General features: G+C 46.7%; 1 protein-coding gene across 10 annotated transcripts in view; it reads right to left on the bottom strand.

The window, feature by feature from the left end:
• The window catches only part of ARNTL (aryl hydrocarbon receptor nuclear translocator like), a 169,629-nt gene that overhangs the window by 84,825 nt on the left and 62,079 nt on the right, over positions 1-22,725 (bottom strand). For 6 of the 10 annotated variants that reach the window (XM_023239578.2, XM_023239583.2, XM_023239586.2 and 3 more), the window contains exon 1: positions 15,139-15,283. The gene's annotated coding sequence lies outside the window, so the exon portion shown is untranslated. Of the gene's footprint in view, positions 1-15,138; positions 15,285-15,935; positions 16,147-22,725 lie in introns of those variants that run through there. The other 4 variants (XM_023239582.2, XM_023239584.2, XM_045038973.1 and 1 more) reach the window with 3 other exon arrangements.

The following is a 22,725-nucleotide window of genomic DNA, read 5'->3' as shown; positions in this document are numbered from 1 at the left end:
AATCTGCAGGAAGACCAGACCAGTTAAAAATGATCACTTCATATTCGGGGACCATGACATCCAAATGGAAGTCCTAGCTCCCCTTTTGTTGTATTCTGTCACCTCGTCAGTGGAGTAAGCAAATGGCTCTGCCAAAGACATATTATATGTCCTATGCTACCTGGTTGGGAGCTGCCCTGATGTCTGCCCACACCCTGGTGGGGTACGTGGCTGTACCTTGGCCACTGAAGACCTTGGCCAATGACGAACAAAAGAACAACTCTGCCTAGCAGAGAACACTGTCCAGGACCAAGATCTCCACACAAGGCAAGTTTTCCCCACCACTGCACCAGATGCTGGGGACATACAGGTGAATAACACAGACGCTATGCCAGTTTCCATGGAGCTCAGTTTGCAGGGCACTTCCCCTTCCATTACTCACCCTAGGCCTGGGAGACAGGAAAGGCCATCACCATTATTCCCACATTGTAGATGATAAAGCAAATGTTCATCAAAGCCTTCTGCCCCAGGTTATGAAGCAGAAGCGGATGGACTCAAACCCAGGTCTTCTGACTCCTAGCTCAGTGCTCTTTCTACTGTACCACTTACATTGATGAATTTCCTCTGACAACTGAAGTCTTCTAGATTATTCGTATCCCCTCCAGCACCTCGGCACCTCTGGCACCTTGGTTCTACCTGGCAGCCTCGTCTCTGAGCAATGAGTTGCCCTGACTTCTAGATGGCTACATACGCCAAGATTTCTGTGTGCCTGCCTAGATCCTGACCCTGGACACAGGCATCTTCCCAGCTCTCCTGGCACCAGCTTCAAACTCTATTTAATCCTTCCCGCTGGTACCACAATGCAGCATGCTGCAAATTTCCCCTCATGTTCTATATCCTCTCCACTTTTAAATACAGTTTTTGCTGGACTCATGACCTCCCACCTAAAGATGCTTCTCAGCCTCCTTCGTAGTTAGATGTAGCCATACCTCTAGTTAGTACAACTAACTAACTAATTCTGGCCCCTAGAATAAAAGAATGTGCTACTACCAGGTCTTGCCCTTAAAATGACTGCAGGTGTTCCCCCCTTAGCTTTTCCCCCAGGAGATGGTAAAAATGGAAGCTTCTGCCTTCAACCACCAAGTGGAAGCCACATGTTGAATATAGAAGGCTTGGACCACTGGCTGCTAAGGACTAGTTTCAGCCATGGTCCGTGGATCTCTTTAATACAGGAACTTGCTTGGTGTCCCAACTGAAAAGGCTTGAGCGAGACCAGTTCTACATTCTCCTAGTAAAGCCCCTTGCCACCAAATAAATACTTTTGTTTAAAATAATTTTCTTAAATGTTTATTTATTTTTGAGAGCCCTGTGGGGGAGGGACAGAGAGAGGTGGAGACACAGAATCCGAAGCAGGCTCCAGGCTCCGAGCTGTCAGCACAGAGCCTGACGCAGGGCTTGAACCTATGAACCATGAGATCATGGTTCATAGATCTCTGAGAACCATGAGATCATGAACTGAACCAAGTCAGATGCTCAACCAACTGAGCCACCCAGGTGCCCTACCAATTAAATACTTTAAAGGGGAGGTTCAAACCTATATAAGAAAACGTTCCATTCAGGTTTGTTTCATGGAAAGCTTCTAAAAAATGAAATTAGCAGGACCTCACAGATGATTTATGTTCAGATCACAGGAAAAATTGAGAGGGCCCAGAGAAGTAAATCAGCCCCCTGCACTTATAGGAGGGGAGAGAGCTCTAGGTGACAAGCATGACCAGCTCTCTCTCCTAAAGCAGTTCACTCCATTCCTGGAAAAGGCACCAAGAGCTGAAATGATGTGAGCCAAGGCTAATTTCTCCATGGAAACAATGTGATAACAGGAGCTTGTGTTCCTAACCAAGAACTTGATGGTCAACTTTTAAAGGACATTACATAAATTCTATGTTTTATCATCTATTAAAGCCTTTGGACTTTTTTTTAAAAAATTTGTTTTAATGTTTATTTTTGACAGCGAGAGAGAAGGAGACAGAGCACGAGTGGGGGAAGGGCAGAGAGAGAGGGAGACACAGAATCCGAAGCAGGCTCCAGGCTCTGAGCCCAGAGCCAGACATGGGGCTCGAACTCATGAACCGTGAGCTCACAATCTGAGCTGAAGTTGGACGCTTAACGGACTGAGCCACCCAGGTGCCCCAAAGCCTTTGGACTTTTAAAGCTAAGAGGGCTGTTGGTCCAACAATATACCGCAAAGCTATATATGTGTCCTATGCCATACAAAGTAGGTGCAAACCAATTGCCCAACACAACAACCATACGTGACTTTTTATTTATTCTGATTCTCTAACAGTGTGTAGCACAAAATACTTCACCTTAATAATCCCTGCTGACTTCTCAATACAGTAAATCAGATCACTTAACAACATTTTCAACAGACAAAGAGAAGAGAAACTGGGGAACAGAGTAAGAGTTAAAGTCAGAAAAGCAGCGTGTAAGTCCTGGCCGTCCTACTGACTTAGCTTTGGGACCCCAGGCAGTAGCTTAAACTCCCCAAGTATTTCACAGCCAGCAAAACAAGTCTTTCTAAACACCTCTCCTCATGGGGCTGTGATGAAGACTAAACAAGACAATGCATGCAAAAGTTACTTTGTAAATCACACACGGAGGTAAACAGTATCATCAGGATCTTGACATTTGCAAAGGCTTTTGTGGGGAGATTTTGACAAGCATGGTAATGAACACTGAGCAGAGTATAAGCTACGCTTTTTGAAAAACTGACCCAGAGCAATCCCTTTCACTGTCTTATTTTTCTTTCCTTAAAATTCCCACATGCATTAGCCAGCAAGAGTTAGTCAATCTGCTACATTCAGTGTTGGCATCATTTTGCTCATGAGCTTTAAGCAGCCAGTGAGAGCTGCTCGATGTCAGCCACGGGCTACGAAGAAGAGCGAGCCACAGTGAGCTGAGGCCACTGGGTGACATGTCATTTATCAACCAAAAATGCCTTCCGGAGATCCACCGTGCTGTCAGAAACCTCAAAACCAGGGGCAGGAAGCATGTGGGGTGCCAGGAAAAGGAAGAAAGAAGGTAACAGTTGAGATTTCAGGCTCCGGAGACTGTCCTGGGTCTGAATCATGGCTTTCCCACCCACTGTGTGTTATCTGAAGCATCTCTGGGTCTCGGTCTCCCTAATTAGAAAGTGAGATTGCCAGTGTCCACCCCACAGGGCTACTGTATTAAGTGGGAAAAGGCATATAAGCACTTTGCACAGTTCTTGGCATATGGCGAATACTCAAAGGTTAGATATTGCTATGAATCATCATCATCATCATCATCATCATCATCATCATCATCATCATCCATGCAAAACTAAGAAAAATTAAGATGTGGCACATCTCCAGTCAAGACTTTGCTACAGGCTTTGTAATCAGGTTTTACCTGGACAGCATGCTGGCTCACCCATTAGCTCCTAGGCTAATCAAGGTTCTTCTGGATTTCTGCCTCATGCCCCAGGATAGGTGAAACATCCAAGCATACCCAACTGGCCAGTTGGCTAGATCCTGACACTTTGTTTTCTGGCTCACACCTGCTCATCATTATCCTGAGAGGTGTGTCCAGAGGAGAAGAGATTAACGTGAATATCTGTGCCTAACCTTCCAGTCATGCCCAGGCTGTGGCTCCCCATTTCTAGGGTGAAATACATCATCACCTTTAAAATATGGTCATACCCAGCAAAGTGAGGCCCGTCAGCACCCATCTGGTGGACAGCGCCTCATCCCCAAACAAGCCCTGGGGGCGGAAAATTCCTTCTGCTCCTCCAGACTATCCCTGCAAGGCCAGTACTCCTTCACTATTAAAACTACGATGGCTGCCCCCCTTCAACCAGGGAGCAACTTTGCAGCTTTCAAACTCCTTATTCTTTCCTTATCTCACTCCAGCATCAGAACCACACTGTAAGGGGCTGGATGAGAATTGTTACACCTGTGCCACTGATAAGGAATCAGCCACAGTTTGAGACATTTAGGTAATTTGACTTAGGCTATCTGATGCTTAAGTAGCAGAAGCAGCCTAGAATGCAAGTTATCTTGTTCCTAATCTGGTGCTCTTTCCACAAAATGTGGGTATTTGTTTTTTAAACATTCAACTTCCATAATGGTGCTTTGCTTCTGGAGAATTCATTAACCAAGGCATTTCGGTCACAGTACAGTGCAGATTCACATACTTGAAAGGCACTCACAGGCAGATGTTGCCTGCACTCTAAAGATCTAAAGGGTGACAGAAAACAGCCATGCCGATTAACATAATTGACAATTCCCAGCTCTGGCTCCCTCCAACTCCTGTCTGGATTCAGCTAGCAGCCTCCTATCAGGTCTCTGCTGCAGCTAGTCCTTCTTTGTTTGCTTCAGTCCAACAGAAACGCTCACACTGGACTAATGCTCTAGGGACAATTATTTCACATCACTGAAATGGTAATCATAATCACAGTGGAAACAACTTCAGTGATTCTCCTTCCACTGCTTAGCAGTCTCTACCTCACCAGGTAAACTTTAACTTGTCACTTAACCTGCAGTTTCTTCATCTACAATATGAAGGAGTGGGCTAAATAGAGCCTTGTTCACTTTCAGCTCATGACTCTAACACCCCCACTAAATCCAAATCCTGCAGGTGGAGGACACTGGGAGACAGCAGAGTCCAATGGTCAAGAGCTTCCATGACTTGGTTTTTAAGCTTGGACCCTCTACCTTAGGGAGGTCTCTGGATCACTCTGTGCTTCAAGTTCGTCCTCTCTACAGTGATGCTAACGATAGTTCCACTATGTGGGGTTTTGTGGGCATTAAATCCGATAATACATGTGAGGTGCTAAGGACATCATAAGAACTCTGTATATATTACCAATTGGTATCATCTGAAATGGCATGCATCATGTTTAGGCACTGACTGATTTTCCAAACTTAAATTCCCACCACTATTTGAGAACTCTCCATTCTAGGCAAGTCTCTATGCAGGTTGGTCATTCCTACCTCTGCGCTTTTAATGGTGCTATGTCCCCCCACTCCATCCACTCCCTGGTCTGTGAATCTAAATCCTACCCATCCTTAAAGGTCTGGATTAAACCTGCTCATTTCTAAGAGGCCTCCTCCCTACCATAACAACTCACAAAAATCCCTCTGGTCTCTGAATTCCTGTAGTACTTATTGGTAGTCTAGACTACTTTATTGGCATTATATATGGCCTTGGATTATTTTTGACCAACAGATTAAACTGAAGGCTTCTTGGGTACAACAACTATCTTCTCTTTTCTTTTGTTTTTGTTTTTTTTTTTAAGATTTTATTTTTTAAGTAATCTCTATACCCAACATGGGGCTCCAACCTACAACCCCGAGATCAAGAGTCGCCTGCTCTACCAACTGAGCCAGCCAGGTATCCCTACAACAACTCTTTCTGCTCTTCCTCTAGGTGTAGCCTGGGTGCCGGGTATAATGGCCCTTCAGACATATGTTGACTGAATAAATAAACGTGTAGTACTATGCCCAATACAGGTACATTTTCTTTTAGTTGATATGGTTCGGCTATTGATTTGTTGTACTTTGAGGCCAATTAAAGATAACACAAAGATGAACATCAGCCAGGCAGGGACAACCATGGCCAGTTAAGTCCTGATCATCAATAAAAGATACTGATATCTGGCCAACCTGAAGAACAAGAAAAACACAGATGTCAAAAGGAAATGGTTATCTACGCTCCAAAGTACCTTGCGAGACCAAGCTCATGAGCCTACACAGTTAGAGAGGAAAAGAAAGTTGAGGTTTTCTCAGGCTGAATTCATTCAGTAAGTATTTATTGAGCGACTACTCTGTGCAGACACTGTCTTAGCTGCGGGGGTTACAGCAGAGAACAAAACAGACAAAAATTCCTACTCATATTCTAGCATCTGAGGAGGAACACAAGGTATAATGCCACCTTCCAACTCCAAAGTGAAATCCAGCAACAACTTCTTGCCCCAACTCCTTGCTGTGCCATCAAGTAAGGAAAAGAGAAAAAACAATCAAGCATCATTCACAGCTGATCAGAGGCCTTGCTAGAAGTGCTGTTTCTGTCCTGATGAGGCTTCCCTCACTTGAATCCTGTGGGGAACTCTGCGACAAAGCACTCTGTACCCTAAGCCATCTGAATGCTAACTCCCTAACACCCTACGTCCCAATTGAGCTCTGCAACTAGCAAAGCTAGTCGTTTACACAGCAAACTTCTCAAATGGCAAATGTGGTTCATGATGCCAAAGAGAAACTCAGAGAGGGGGAAAGGAGGAAGGGAGGGGTGGTCGTCAGTTAAAGGATCAGGTAGCTTTCTCTACTGCAAAACCCTGAGGCTCTTTTCTCCTTTGGAGCAGAAACCTCTTCCATCGTCTAAAGCCTTAAAAAAAATTTTTTTTTTCCTCCAGCAGGATACTGAAAATAGCTTTGCATTTAACATTTAAAATTGTTTTTGATCCCACACTCTTTCAGCTCTGCTCTCTCCTGCAAATTCGTTCCATTCCCTAAGGGCACTTATAAGTATAATTCATAAGAAACAAACCATAGTCGCCATTTTTATCCCTAAGAGTTAAAAAGAAAAACCAGTTTACATAATTATATGGAAGATAAGTTGGCCAAGAACACAGAAATCTTATCTGGACCAAAAGTTCTAGGACAAAATTTCTTTCCACTCATTAAGAAAGACAGCAGATCAAAATCAAGGTTCAGACGGAGCGTCTAACTGCGGAGCACCATACACAGAACTCCTTGAGCTCCTCATGTCATTTGAGTACATCTACTTCAAGAAGAAACTAGAGGTAGTCATTTGAGGTAGGTTTGAACGATGAAATACATGTATGTTTTCCCACTGTGGTGAGAAAACAGGGTTTTATATCCAAGAAGGACCTGAGACATCAAAGTTCAGCGAGGGCGGTTCGCTCAAAGCTACTCAGCAAGTCAGGGACTGGGCTAAGAACTGGGCCCCGGGCTCTCCCAGCCCCCCAGTGCAGGGCATTCCCTACTCTGCCCGCCACTGATTCCTTTATAACACAAGGAGCTAAATCTTAAAGGCACAAAGGCAAGAATTCCTTTTATAAAACTTTTTGGCAGACAGGAAAAATAGGAGGTGTGACCGAGGTAAATGAGTCCCATTAAGGCTCATAGTAACTGACCTATAACGCCATCTAGATGCGGGGGTCTGGCTGCAGAAGGCTCAATTAATGCTGATGATACTTCAGCACTAAACAGTATGGTTTCAGCTACAGTCAGCATGAAATGACTTTTGTGGGCTCGCCGAGGAACGAAACCACCATTTAGTTCATCTTTTTCTCTACAGAAAACTTATCCCATGTTTCAACTGCCTTACAAATGAACTTGTGGAACAGAGCTGGTTTTAAGATAGCTGTGCATGTAAAACAGAATTCTGAGGTCTGAAGTTCTGCACTAAACACAATTAAAACTTCCATAGTTGGTGATACGTGCTAGGTGTACATTGATGAGAAAACCCTTCAAGCTGTGAACTTGCTTGTGTGCCATATAAAGTTTTATTAAAAGCCTACTGTGCAGAGTAGAGTCACCTGCTATTTATACAATTTACAAATGCTCCAATTCTGTATGCAAGTATTTACAGGGACTTTCTGGCACTGGGTGAAGGTTACAAGGAGGATAAAACATCTGTACACAAGTGTAACTCCTAATCCGGTTACAATGGCCTTTACTTTCCTCAAAAACAAGCTACTTCCAACCTCAGGGCCTTGTTTCCGCTTCCTGGGACACCTTTCCCCAGAGCTTCCTGCAACCAAGCTCAAATGTCACCTCTTCAGAAAGGCCACCCCAGAGGACCTGGCTAAAGCAACCTCCCTCCCATCATCGCTACTGTTTTACTCTATGTGATTGCTTTCCTCGCATCTATCACAACCAGGAGTTAACGTCTTCAATTGTTTATCTGTCTCTTGCTGGGACTCTGTTTTGTTCACTGCTGTATCCCCGGTGCCTGTAACACTGCTGTGCACACGGTAGGCCTCCAACACACGACACTGAAGGAGTAAATGAGTACAGTTGGAGAATGGGAAGTGAGGACAAGATATTTATTCATGGAACAATTAAAAAATGAGAGGGGCGCCTGGATGGCGCAGTCGGTTAAGCGTCCGACTTCAGCCAGGTCACGATCTCGCGGTCCGTGAGTTCGAGCCCCGCGTCAGGCTCTGGGCTGATGGCTCGGAGCCTGGAGCCTGTTTCCAATTCTGTGTCTCCCTCTCTCTCTGCCCCTCCCCCGTTCATGCTCTGTCTCTCTCTGTCCCAAAAGTAAATAAACGTTGAAAAAAAAAATTAAAAAAAAAAAAATGAGAGAACTGGCCATCCTGATTAGATACAATGTGATAATTTGCTAATTATGAAGTACCACTGCTTCTGAATGAATGGTTGGCAATCAAAAGTAAAAAAGAGAGAGTGGGTGTGTGTGTGTGTGTGTGTGTGTGCGCGTGTGTGTATGTATGTGTGTAAAGGGGGCAAATGTCACCAGAGGAGGCTTCGCAAAGAAGTGAGATTCAAGGCAGGCTAAGAGGTCAGGCCACCGAGGTCAAGGGGGAGACGTGAGCAAGACAGACAGCAGGGAAGGTATGGCATGGAGTAGCCCAGGCAGGGCAGAGACAAGCAGAACTGAACCTCGGGCACCCGGCCCAGTCCGGGAATGGGGCTTGGGGTGGAGGAGCTGGGCTGGCGAGGGGGACCAGGGCCGGACCTTGGGGAGCCTGGAGCCCTGGACACGCGGGTGTCAACCATGTGCCACTGCAAACAGGGCTGTTTTGGAAGGCAAAGATGACCACACTGTGTGGGAAGAATTGAGGGAAGTAGAGGCTAGAACAGGAAACCGGTTAGAAGATGGCCTCGGTGGTCCGAGCGTCAGGGGCAAAAAGAGCTTCTTCCCTCTGCTTAGATGTAAGAAAAACACAAGTGAGCAAGATGTCAAGGAATTCTGTCCCCCTGGAAAAGACAATTGCCAGAGTATTTCACGGTAGCATTCCATGGCAGATTCAGGTCAACTTCCCATACATCCTACACTTGGAGCACTCGAGGAGGATAACGGAGGTTCAAAACAATAGCTCTGAGGGCAGAGCATGTCTTTCCAGGCCTTCCAGCTCCAAGATTAATGACATTCAGTACAGCCTGTGTTTATTATCTTTTTATTCTTTGGGGAAAAAAGTGGTATCTAATTCCACTGTGCAGTATATATATTTGAACATTATATAACACATTTTTATGTAACAGGTTCTTGACATAAGACAATGTTTCCCTTACTATCTAAATGTATTCGGGAAACAACTGACATTAAAAATATATATATACACCAAGGCTGTGGGTGCCTGTCTTTGGGTTAAGAAGCTGGGGAGAGGAGGAAGAAGGTGAGAGACTCTTGAAAAGGGCTCCTTTGCATTTCCTCTGCAGATGGCTACCGGGGGAGGCAGGGGTACTGGGCTCTGTTCAGAGGTCCATCTCATACCTGGAACCGTCCCGGAGGGGCTGGCTGAACCACACGGGGCCCATGTCAGAGCAATGCCGCAGAAAGGCACGAGGAAGCAAGTGACAGAAATGCACAACAGGATGTGAAGAGAATGCTCACAAGCCCTTGTAACTGCTGCCAGGGTGAGACCCAACCGTGCGTGGCGTCCCCCGCAGAGGACTTCAGTCCTGCTGGAGAGAGCAGGTGCACAACCACATCTGTCGGCCGTAACACGGGTTGCCAACCACTACGGGCCTCCTGGCCTCCTGGCCTGCTGGCACGGTGCGGGGCACTGCGTACACAGGATTCAATGTGGGGGCTCCCCCCCGCAGGCCCCGACTCCAGGGGCTAGAGGGCCGACTCCGGAGTCCTCTGGGCACGAGTCCCGTTCCGCCCCATACCAGCCGAGTGACCCTGGGCAGTTTCCAAAACCACTGCACTTGTAAAATAAGGATAATCACTGGACCTACCTCATGGGGTTGTAAGGAAGATTAAACAAGTTCATAAACATAAGGTGACTAACATCTTTGCTGGCACATAGTGTTCAGTAAATGCTAGCCGCTATTACCATCATTATTACTATTTCTGTTTTGCAAATGAGGTAAGTCAGACTCAAAGAAGCTAACTAATTTGCCCAGGCCACACATTTCAAATGGTAGTTGAAGGCATAAATAGATGTAAATGTTTTACTCAGTATACGTGCAAAATCCAATGGGTAGAGTATTAACCAGAATATGAAATCAAGACCTCCATTCCCCCTTCTTTAACCAGACTGGATGAACATGAGTTTATACTATTTAAAAGGACAGCATGTGCTAATGTAAAAATCATTTCTCATCATATGCCAGCACTCAACGTTCCCCTAAAGCAAAGATGACTAAAGCGTATCCAATCTTATCTTCCCTACCACGAAAGTCCCCACCTCAAACCCCCCTTCCCTGTAAACCCGCCTACTCTTGCCCATGGCCACTGGTGCCCCTGGTGCATCCCATCCCCTTTCCTCCTTCTCAGGATCATTAATTGAGATCGGGCAAACACATCCTGAAGGCTCCCTGTGCCTGTGATTTTGGGAAACCAAGATGAACTCCCCCAAACTGCTTAGCCTGAGCAAGCAAGACACATATTCCCAGAGACGGCCCAACACAACACAGACGCGGCAGTACCTAAGAATCTGAGCTAGATCAAGAGCTGGAGGGTACTGCTACCAGGTGTGGAGAGGAAGAAAAACAAAATGAATAGCTCCTAGAGGGCCAAGCAATTGAGCCAGGTCTTAGAGAAGAGTAAGATTTGGACATCAGCTGGAGCACGGGATGAGCCAAGGGCCGGTCCAGGGAAAGGACAGCCCTTCAGTTTGACCAGACAGTCCTGTGCACACAGACAGGCAGGCTGGATATGGAAAGGCGAGAGGGACCAGAAGCACCAAGAGCTAACATTCACTGAATGCTTACTATGCACCATGAATAGCTTCACGTATTTTTCATAGTTTTAACTCATTCAATGTACACCACAACTCCTTGAGGTAAGGACTCTGGAGATCCTGGTCTTATCACTGAGGACATCAAGACACAGTGAGCACAGCAACTTGACCAGCTCATAAAGCTGGTAAGGAACAGTTAGGATATGACACTTACTCCAAAGTCTGCACCTTTAACCGCTCAAACAAACTGCCCCTCAGGACAGCTTGGCTGTGAAGGGGTATAGGCAACAGTGTGTCAGGAGGATGAAAGGAGACAGTGCTTGCAAGCAGTTTGCAACCTCTAACTCCAAGGTCACAGATGCCGGCTCCAGGCTACTGTTAATGTGTACAGTGAACTTGCTAGCCGCCGAAGCAGAAGAGACAGATCAGGACTGAAAGTGGGACCCTGGGTGAGTGGAACAGTGTGAAGCGCAGGGCCAAGACAAAAACGTACCTTTAGGGTATGCAGGAAGAGAACCAAGAAAGCATCATGGCAAGGCAGAAGAAGGAGTGGATTTCAAGAAGGGAGGAAAGACAGGGTTACAGCTGCAAAGGGGCCCAGAACGACCATTCCGCACTAAGAACAGGTCCCTGGAATTCAAGACTTAAAGACTTTGGAGATCTTTGAGAAGAACTATAGAGAAGGCTGAAAGGAGCCAGAGGGTGGGCGCTAGGGGCAGAGCAGACGAAGAGAGAATGAGGTGAATGTGCACAGCCCCTGTGAGAGGTTGCTGGGCAGGGAGGGGAGAGAAAGACACACAGGTTCAGGGGTACCATGTACAGACCAGTGAAAGCCGCCTGCTGCACAGCAGGCCCGCAGAAGGGCTGTTTCTTCTCCTTCCATCCTTCCTCTCCTAAACTGAGAGGAAGGCTTTTCTGGGGTTGATGAGGAGGCTGAGGACAAACAGCATGAAAAGCTATTCAGCGGGCAGGACCCCGGCAGCGGTGGGAGGGAGTGGCAGCAGGCACTGAGGGAGGGCTTCCTGTGTGCCCGGCATTTTACACGCATCATCTCCCTTGATCCTCATACGGACTCCATGAAGCTGGCACTGTCACTGCACCGCAGAGGAGGAGCCTGTGGTCAGAGGGGTCAAGCACTCTTCTGATCCAAACCCCAGTCCCAGGTCCTGCCACCAGAGTCAAGGCTCCCACCCAAAATGAAGGTCTGAGAAAAAGAAAGAGGAGAGATCCACTTACTTTTTCTGATCTGGAAAGAGAAGAGAAGCCACGGAGGAAAGAGACAGGATGCTTCGAACAGGAAGGAAGAGACGCTGAGGGGGCTCGAGTCAGAGCAGGTCTTGTTTCCAGAGAGAAAGAAGGGAAAAGCCAGGGTGGGTGTTTGGGGTTAAGTCTGGGTGTTGGGACAAAGTAGCAACGAGGAGAGAAAAGACCCGAGAAGGGCAGCATGTGGGTGTTTCTGGACTCCTCACCACCCTCAAGGTCTAGAAAGGATTTTTTTTTACCTCCCTGCAAGTATCTACCATGATGCTAACTAAAATCACTCCATAACTATAACATCGTAAGGGGCAGAAACTGTTTCCTTAATACGACTTTCTCCCACCACCCTCAGAGCTGATGTTGCAATCACAAACAGAAGAAATCTCATGGAAGGAAGGCAACTCTTCCACCAAAGAGACATATTAAATATTTAGTTTTCACAGATTCTCAGGCAGTTTTGTTAACACAGCCAAGTCTTTCTACAGTGCTTGTTCATTGTTTAGTATATAAATTGTACAGAGATTGTCGGTATTGAGGGCTAAATCTGAAAACACGACCACTTCCTTTTCTTCTCTGTGGCATGCAGAACCTCTTCTGCGAGAGGCAGACAAACTCCTGAGTAATCATCATTTTATAAATCATTCTAGATGGATTCGTTCAAACCCCATCTGTTGTTCTGTTGAAGTTTCCTATGAAAATAGGACTTCAGCTCAGATGTTCTGGAGGCTTGAGCAGGTAAATACCAACCTGAACTCAAATGTATTAAAACTTTAGATGCAGAGAACTGTAGCGCAGAAGGAACCTCTGAGATCACGTACTTCAACAGCCTGACTTTCCATCTGAGACAAACAGAACCCAGAGAGGTTCAATGACTGGCCCGAAGCGGCACAGCCATGAAAACCCAAGTCTGGGCAAGGACCAGCATGTTCTAACTCTCAGCTAGTGCTTTTTACCCCACCTGTTCCTTTCTCTCGCCCTCTTTTTAAACTGTAGGGGTTAAAATAAGGCACAAATGTAACTACAGTTTTAAATAATAATAATAATAACAACTATTATTATTATTATTATTATTCACTGGCTACAACGACCATCAAAACCAAAATACCTCCACAGATCCGGGTTCAGATGACACGGGCGATTTCAAAGCCTTTTCTAAACAGCATTCAACGAACTGTTTTCAAGTGAACTCAGTAACAGATCATGGACCGAAAGATTCAATTTTGTGTTTTAAAAAATATTTTGGAGTTTCATTGATATGGAAATTTAATTTGACAGCAGTGATTTTTTTTTTACTTGCAAGCTCGAAGAGCATGAGATTATTCAAAACTGCTCAAGAGCAGCAATGATTATTTTAAGCTCATGATTCAACCAGTACATTAATTAAAAACTCCACCAACCCAAATTGACAGATCCTGATATCAATGGGACCAGAAGAATTAAAATAATAGTTGTCATATAAAAATAGATGAAGGGGAGAACAGCAGCAGATGTCAGAAGGACAAGCAAGCCTTGTGTGAAATGAGATGCATCTAAGGGGCAGCTTTTGTGGATTTTTTTTTTTTTTTTAACGGAGATCCTGGAAATACAGGTACAGCCAGGAAATGCTTCTGCACAAATACCGAATCTTATTTCTGGGAGCTGGGTGAGAAAACTTGGCTAATAATCGCATGTTGAGGAGTAGCTTCGTAAGCAGGGAGAAGAGACTAGCAAGCGCCAAAGTGCCCAAACAACGCTATTGGACCGGGAAGGGGCCAAGGGGCCGAAGCGGAGGAGGGAAAGGGGGCTAGGGAATGTGGGGTGAGGGGTGTCAGCCTGCTCCCTCATCGGCCAGCACAGCCAGGGACAACCGACGCCGATGTTCAGGACAACCCTTCCTTCCCCTGCGCCTGCCCTCCGACACCCGCCTGCCGTCCGGAGCAGGCTTTTGTGACCCCTCGGGGTCACCGACTGAAGCCCGACAAGGTCGGCATTAATTTCCACTCTTCCACTTCTACCTCAGAGCCGACGAGAGCTCTCGTGGCTGTCAACGCTCGGCAATCGCGAATGGGAACCTTTCTTCCCTGACATCTGTCAAACTCGGTGCAAAAGCCAGCCTCGCAGCGCTCTCCGCGGGGCTCCCGGGCTTCCAGGGCGGGTGGCGGGCCCACACCTGGACGCCGGGGGACGTCCCGGTGCCGTCGGGCACCTGCTCAGAGACCACGGGGGATCCTCCCAGGGCCGCCGAGGACCCAGACGGCGCAGGCCGGACGAAAGTTCGCAAGCTGGGGTCTGCCCCATCTCGGGGCCCGGATTCCCGGGTGCAGCGCCAGGCCCCGCGACTGGGCCGAAGGGGCGAGCAGACTCGGACTCCCCAAGCCCGACGGAGACGCCCTCCCCACCCCCTCCCAGCCCCGCTGGCTCCCGAAAGGGAAGTGGAGGAGATGGGGAGGAAGGGCAGAAGAGGCACTGCTTGCCCAACGCCCTTGGGGTGCAGCCGTCAAGAATGGTCCTCTCGAGGGCTCCCACCCCTCCCCCCCAGCTCCCAGGGATACATTCTAGGACTCGCCCAGAGCCGGATCATTGCTCCCAAAGGGCGGAGCTGTCCCTTTAAGAGGCAGCTGGCTGCTTCCTCCCTCCTCTCCCCACCCCTCAGGTAGCGATGCCCCCTGAGAGGAGGTAGGTACTCCCGCGGACACTTTCCCGGTCCCTTTAAGGGCGCCTGCGGCACCTCTGCCCGCCCAACCCTGCAGTGCCAGCCCCCGCGAGAGAGGATGGGGGCGGCCGGGCGCGGCGCCTTTAAGGGGCGCAGCCTCCCCGCGGCTGGGGTGGGGGCAGGGAGCGGGCACGGGCCCTTTAAGGCCGGCAGCGGGCACGTCGGGCAGGGTTCCCCGGCGGCCGGGCTGCGCCCGGGGCGGCGGCGGGGGCGCCGCGCCTGCCAGGGTGCTAACGGCCCCCGACGGGGTGCTCGGGGCCGCGCCGCCGGCCACGGCCGGCCCGACACTCACCGTGGCTCGCGGGAGCGCCCGCGTCCGCGCCCCCACTCGGATCCCGCGGCGGCGGCGGCGGTGAGTCCGGCGCGGGTAAACAGGCACCTCCGTCCCTGACCTACTTTCTGCCTTCCCTAAATGTCGCACCACTAACCTACTTTCCGACCAATCCGCTCCCCGCCGGCCCAGGCCCGGCCCCCCGCCCACCAATCGCTGTGCCCAACCCCCCTTCCCCGCCCACCAATGGAGGAGCCGCGGAGCCCGGATACCTGCCTCTTTCCGCCAGCCAATCCGAGCGCCCGAAGGGAGCCGGTCTCGGCGGTCGCGCCCGACCAATCCGCGCGCCGCTCGGCGGCCCGCTGGCCAGTTGTGTGGCGGCTAGAGAGGCCTCTGACCAATGGCGGGGCGGTGGGGGCTGGTTTACCTGCTACTTTCCCGCCACCAATCGCTTGGCGCACAGAAGCACACGCCCCGAGGAGCGGACCAATCCGCGCGCTTTCCCTGGATTTCCTCGCCCCTGCCCTTTCCCTTCCCTTTAGGTCTCCTGCTCGCGGTGGCCACTGCGGGTGCAGACGCCGCACTGCTTGCGGTCGCCTGGGCTGTCCCTCTTCTGTAGGACCCTGGCTTGCTTCTGGCTCAGCGGTTTCACCCCTCCTCCTTCTCTTCTTCCCTCGGACACCCGGACGAAATGCAGCGTTTCCTCACTCGCCTCCCTGCGACTCCATCTAGGAAACCAATTTTAGGAACGCAGAGTGCCAGACCCTTCCTAAAACACCCTGGCTTGCCAAAGTCCAAACGGGAGAACGAATACTTACTATTTCTAGGAGGCTTTCCCATCCAAGCTTCTTAGGTTCCTTTCGTTCGTCCTGACCTCCAAGTGTCCCGTTGGAGCTGTCATTCTCGTTGTTCAAAAGAGAAAACTCAAGCCCGCGGCGGTTCCATTGCATTTCCTTCCCGCTGTCGGGTTTTGACCACCTACTGTGTGGCAGACACCGTCCCGGCGGCCGCCGTCTCCACCGCGAAAAGCTGTCGAGGGAGTGGGACAGAAGGAAACAAATCAATATTTCATAATAAAACACAACTTAGGTACTGAGATGACAGCGAATCTGTCTTACTTTTGCATCTCAAGCACTCAGCAGAGGGCCTTTAAGCACAAAGATCTCTCAACCCTTCTGCTTGTTAAACTCCCCGAATGCAAGGGTGGTGTTTGTTTGTTTTTTTTTTTTTTTTCTTATACTCACCCGCCTCCTTTGAGCACCTCATGGGAGTGAGGTAGAGGGATGGGGGCAGGGGCCTGACATCTAGCAAGTGATTGACAAATGTTGTTAACTGGATACACGAACAAATGGGATTAAATCACTTGAGCCAGTTCTATGACCCAGACTAGCCCCTATGATTCTAGAATTGTAGCCTCTTTCCTTGAACACAAACATTGCATTCTAATCATCGTAAAATCCTTGCTGTCTCCAGCTCATTGCCAGGCACAGAGTGGTTGTCCAATATGCATTTATGGCCTGAATATCAACTGTTCTCAAGGTCAACTAACTTCATTGGTAGCTTACTATTTTTTTCTAAATTTATATGCAGGTGGAATCTTACTGCTGTTTACTTTGTCCCTGCCCTGATTTCATAAGGAAACCACTTTATGTAAGTGGCGTTTTAGTAATGCACTTCCCAAGATATTGTGGACAAGATAAAGAAATATAGGCCTGGATTCTAGGGTCATTAACTGGGTGAATAACTGGCTTAAGCAACCATAACCTAAAGATGCTGATAAATGAATTTGTGTCAACCTGAAAAAAGAATAGAGTGGATCAATATTTGTGCAGCATCAATCATGTGATAAATGCATTCCCTGCATCTTCTCCCTTAATCCTCACAACCCCATTTTACAGATGAGGAGACTGAAACTCCAAGTTTAACCGGCTAGTCCAATGTCATGCAGTAGATGGCAGATTCCCAATTCAAACCAGGTTTATTTGACTTCAGAACCTTCGCACCATACCAGTTACCATCAGAATGGCAGAAGGCTCTCTCCAGGGCCCAGACTTCAAAACTTCCATCAGTGCTTTGAATGAAAACCCAGAGGATTTGCGTCACATTTCTGAATGATGCCAAAGCAGGAGGGGGAGAGATGCCATTACATACATAAGCTGAATGCAGTGTTGGAGCAGTGGGCTAGCTCTTACAGGGATAAATGTGGGGGTCTCACCCTGGGAAACTAACTGCTGAAAGGCAAAGGTATCTTGACGGATGCATATACAAGCAAGCCTAAATGGGCTTAGGTGACAGACAACTCAAATCTGAGTCCTTAGTGAAATATGGCTGCCAAAATAAATGAATGCTGTCTTAGGCAGCATTGATAAAAGCCTGACGTGTAAAGCAAGTTGGGTGTTACAGTGCTGCCCAGTGTTGCTCATTACACAATGTCTCCAATTAGGGCTTGGCAAGAAAATTATCTACATGCACAAGGAGAGGGACCAGGATATAAAGAGGCTGAGAATTATGTCATATGAGGAAAGATGAAAGGAAGCAGAAGGTTTTGCCCCCAGGGGTACAAGGTAACTATCTTCATGTATTTGAAGGGCTGTCAAAGAGAAGAGTATTAGACTCATTCTTCAGAGCCCTAAGGGGTGGAAGGAGGACCTGTGGGTAGAACCTCTCAAATGAACCAATATGAAGAGTTTTCTAACAACTAGAACCTCTTCTTCCTTGATAAGTTGAATTTCCTGTCACAGAAATTTCTAAATAAGAATTGGATGGCCAGGGGTAGGAGCGGTCCCAGGACAGGTCGTCCTTTTAGGACTCTGCCTCTCTAAGATGAAGGGCTTCTACCCTCATACCTTGGTTCTCCTCTTTAAAAGTTTGTCACCTTGACTTTTCCTACGCTCAGTGGCCAAGCCACTGTTTCTCCTCACATGAGCCTGTTCTTCCATAGGTAATTATACATTGTGTTTCTGTCTGTTGGCCATCCCAACCAACCTCCATCTTTCACTGGTACCTACTTCCCTTTTGTTTTGTCCCTCCTAGAATACTGGTTTTTAATTCTCTGGGCACTGTTAAGGTCAAAGTGTTGTCCTCAATCTAAAATTCACTGGGCATGAACAGAATCACAGAGATACAAGGAAGGGGAAAGAGAACTTTACTGAGCACCTACTGTGTATCAGATGCTTTAAATACATGATCTAATATGCTATTCTTTTTAACCTTGCCGATTGATATGCTCGCTCTCCACACTTGCAAGGTGAATGATTTTATCAAGCAGTGTAACCTCCTTTTACCCCAGTGTCCTCATCTGTAATATGGGGATAATCTAATATCTACTTCACAAGATTGCTGTGGAAGTTAAATGAGACAGTAGAAGGAAGGCCCTTAGCACAGTTCCTGGCACACAGTAAAGCTACAATACATACTAGGTTAGCAATTCTCTGCAATAGGTATTTACTGCACCCACTTTACAGAGAAAGTCAGTGAGGATAAAAGAGTATAATCCACAGTAGTTCCCCAAACTCTGATCCGTGGTCAGGTCCATTGGAATTAACTGAGGAGTTGTGTTTAGTCTGTTCGTTTGGGTTTTTTGTTTGTTTGTTTGTTTGTTTGTTTGTTTGTTTAAATATAGATTCTCAAGTCCTAATTTGGAAGGATTCCGATTCAAACTCTTTGGTACCTGACACGTAGTCCAATTTGGGAACTGCTAGTCGGATGGAATAAGTCCAGGCCCCAAAGTCAAACAGACCTGAAGTCAAATTTCAGGACTGCTGGACTGAATGGAGGCGCCAATGACAGGACCGGGCCGTTGTATTCTCTTTGGAAGGAAGCTGGGAAGCTGGAAAGCAGAAAGTCAAGTAGCAGTGTGTTCCTATAAATAATAGTAATTACAATAATATTTATTGCAGGTTTACAACGTGTCAAGCACTATTTCTAAGAGCTTTATATGCATCAACTCATTCCATTCTCACAACCCCCTACAAGGTAGATACTTTTAGTTTTCCCATTTTACAGGTGGGAAAATGGAAGCACAGAGAGAGGTCTTAAGACCTCATGCTAATTAGGGGCGCCTGGGTGGCGCAGTCGGTTAAGTGTCCGACTTCAGCCAGGTCACGATCTCGCGGTCCATGAGTTCGAGCCCCGCGTGGGCTGATGGCTCAGAGCCTGGAGCCTGTTTCCGATTCTGTGTCTCCCTCTCTCTCTGCCCCTCCCCCATTCATGCTCTGTCTCTCTCTGTCCCAAAAATAAATAAACGTTGAAAAAAAAAATTTAAAAAAAAAAAAGACCTCATGCTAATTAGGCAATCTGAACCCAGAACTCACACTCTTAACTACTTCAGGAAATCCCCTCTTCCTTTGGACAATTCCTTTGGAAAACAAAGAAACTTCACACTTTAGAGACACAGATTCAGGAGTCATCAACTTAAGGGTAATGAGTTGTTCGCGGTTTCATGTAGAGAAAAGGGAATTACCCAGGACTATGTCTTAGGGCTAAGGGTGTCACCTCACATTTAGGGGATGCAAGAAATAGAAGCCTCTTCACCTAACTTAAGCCCAAAGGGGGAGGTTTATTGGGAGCAGACAAGAATATTTCATAGGAAGAAGTACAGCTAGCCGCGCCCCCACCCCCACCCCCACAAAGGACCAGAGCTGCGGCACCATTGGCACAGAGCACTTCCCATCTCCTCCTCTCTCTGAGGTCACATGTCCCCTGGACTTGCCTTCCCTCTGCTTATGTGCCTTATGATTCTTTCTCTGTAGCTCGTCACCCTCCGCCCCATTTGTACATGGCCCTTCATGAACGCTTTCAGCCACGGGGAGAGAAAGAGAACAGGAGAGGCTCAGACAGATCGTTCTCAAAGCTGGGGGTATGGACTGAGCAAGATCCCCCAAAGGTGCTACTGAAGCGAAAGAAGAATGAGAACAGGAGAAAATACAGAGTAGGAACAGCAAAAGAAGTGAGCAGTGAATAGCTGCGTTTGGGAGACTTCAGAAGAAAGCCTCAGCAGGCAGGTTGAGAAGGTCACAGAAACTTACACGTGAGGCAAAGGTTTTGGTTGGAACACCAAAGAGACTGTTTCACTAACACTGCTTCTACAGCCACATCTGCCACAGGAAATTAGGGAAATCACAGACAGAAATGCGTGAAGGTGACATGGTGCCCAAGAGGACAGACAATTTTGTGAAGACGTTGGTTATTTAAGGGGATATTAGAAAAAGAGTTGTGACCATCTCTCAGCAGCCAACCCTACTGAAAGTGGTCTATGTTTATAGGTGTGGGTACGGTTTTATTTTTTTAACCAACGTTGACTGTCTGGACACACAAAAATGGAACCTCTAAACATCGGGCATTCGTGGGCTTACCAGGATTTATACCTCTTTCAGCTGTTTTTGAAAAGACCTTCCTTGGCTCTTTTTTAAAATTTTTTTTTCAACATTTTTTATTTATTTTTGGGACAGAGAGAGACAGAGCATGAACGGGGGAGGGGCAGAGAGAGAGGGAGACACAGAATCGGAAACAGGCTCCAGGCTCCGAGCCATCAGCCCAGAGCCTGACGCGGGGCTCGAACTCACGGACCACGAGATCGTGACCTGGCTGAAGTCGGACGCTTAACCGACTGCGCCACCCAGGTGCCCCATCCTTGGCTCTTTTTTAAATGGGATGGTCATACCAGCCCAGAGCGGGAGACCTAGACTGTGTAATTAGGCTTTAGGCTACATCTTGCTTGCAGACATGGCCAATATTCCAGAGACCTTGGCGTTCAAATGTCGAAAGGGCTTTTCCATTTGGTTGGGGGGTGTTTGCTAGAGGGAGCTAAAACACCAGTGACCACATCACTTCTCAACAGAACCCAGAAGAACAAATAGACACTGTCTTCAAAAAACTGGCATACTTTTTGCCCTGTTTTACTAGGCTGAACAGCACTAAAATTCAATCTCTGGATAATATATACACATGTATGTTACATACATATTATTATATATTATATATGTGTGCATATATATATGTGTGTGTATGTGTGTGTATCTCTATTCAGGCTAGTAAAGCAAAGTGAAGTGTTAAGTCATTTAAGAAATTCATGAACTAAAAAAAAATTACAATATGCTTTTGAAAAAGCAAACAGGGGACTGATTGGGGGATGTGACCTAACATTATCAAAGCATGCTATAAGACTGTGGTAATTAAAATAGTCTAGTATTGGTTTAGAAACAGATCAAGAGATTAATGAAAAGGCATAGCATCTAGAAACAGACCAAAAAGACACAAAAATTAAGTATAATATAAAGGTGACTTTTAAATTATTGAGGAAAAACATGTGGAGTTCTCCACAAATGGTTTTAAAACAACTAGCTAGCCATATGGAAACACCTAAAGTTTGTTCTCTCCCTAAAATGTAACCCATCACTATTTAGGATTTAAATGTAAAGAGTGAAATCTATAAAAACATGGGAAGTAGGGCACCTGGGTGGCTCAGACGGGTATGCATCCAGCTCTTGATTTCAGCTCAAATGATGATCTCATGGTTCGTGGGTTTGAGCCCCAGCCTCTGTGCTGACAGTGTGGAGCCGACTTGGGATTCTCTTTCTCCCTCTCTCTCTGCCCCTCCCCTGCTTGCGTGTGTGCACATGCTCTCTCTCACAAAATAAATAAAAATTAAAAAAAAAAAAACGGGAAGAAACTATGAATAAAATTTTTACAAACTTTAAAGATCTTTCTAAACATAACACAAAATCCAGGGACCATAAAAACAAAGGTGGATTACATAAACACACACACACACACACACACACACACACACACACACCATGAACAAAAGAACAACCAGCAAACAGGCCCACAACATATTATTAAGAATGCACCATACACATTCCAGTTAAATGGTCAAAAGTTGGGTATGAGATGTAGGCAATGCTTCTAGGGACATTATTTAAACTTGTCATTCATAACAGAAGAATTCCTCTGTGGAGCGTTACTCCTTGTAAAGTTGTCTGATTTCCTTGGCTCTCTCTCGGGTGTTTCTGGGTTTTTTATTTTGTTTGTTTGTTTGTTTGTTTGTTTGTTTGTTTTAATAAAAGCCAATAATCCCCAAGCACTATCCCAAGCAACAAAGCCTGTTTGATTCTCTTCAGCAATTCTGGGCCCTTTACTTCACTTGTGTAAAAACTACTGATTCAAAACCTACCTGAGGGAGACTTCCTACCTGAGGAAGACTCCCATCTTGTACAAGAATGTGTGTCCATTATAAGAAGGTTGCTGCTCAAATCCCTGCTTTCTCTTTGCAATAAAAAATAAAAAGACCCAAATATCCATGTTTTTTTTTTACAGGTTATAAAAACTAGTACATGTTTGTGACTTAAAAAATTTGGAAAACACATGAAGAAAGACACATGAAGAAGAAACTAAACATAATCTATAATCTCATTAAGCGGATATAACTCCTATGAAAATACTGATGTATTTTCTTGGTGAAGTTTTCTTTGTAATTATATTATATTGTGACTTTTTATCACACTGACTTTGTTTTTTATCATCCTGCTTTTTAAAATTGATCCGTCATGGGGCGCCTGGGTAGCTCGGTCGGTTGAGCATCCGACTTTGGCTCAGGTCATGATCTCG

This window comes from Felis catus, chromosome D1 (assembly GCF_018350175.1).
Source record: "Felis catus isolate Fca126 chromosome D1, F.catus_Fca126_mat1.0, whole genome shotgun sequence".
In the NCBI taxonomy this organism is placed as follows: Eukaryota; Metazoa; Chordata; class Mammalia; order Carnivora; family Felidae; genus Felis; species Felis catus.
The sequence above is the reverse complement of the archived record's forward strand: the minus strand, read 5'-3'. Positions and strand labels throughout refer to the sequence as shown.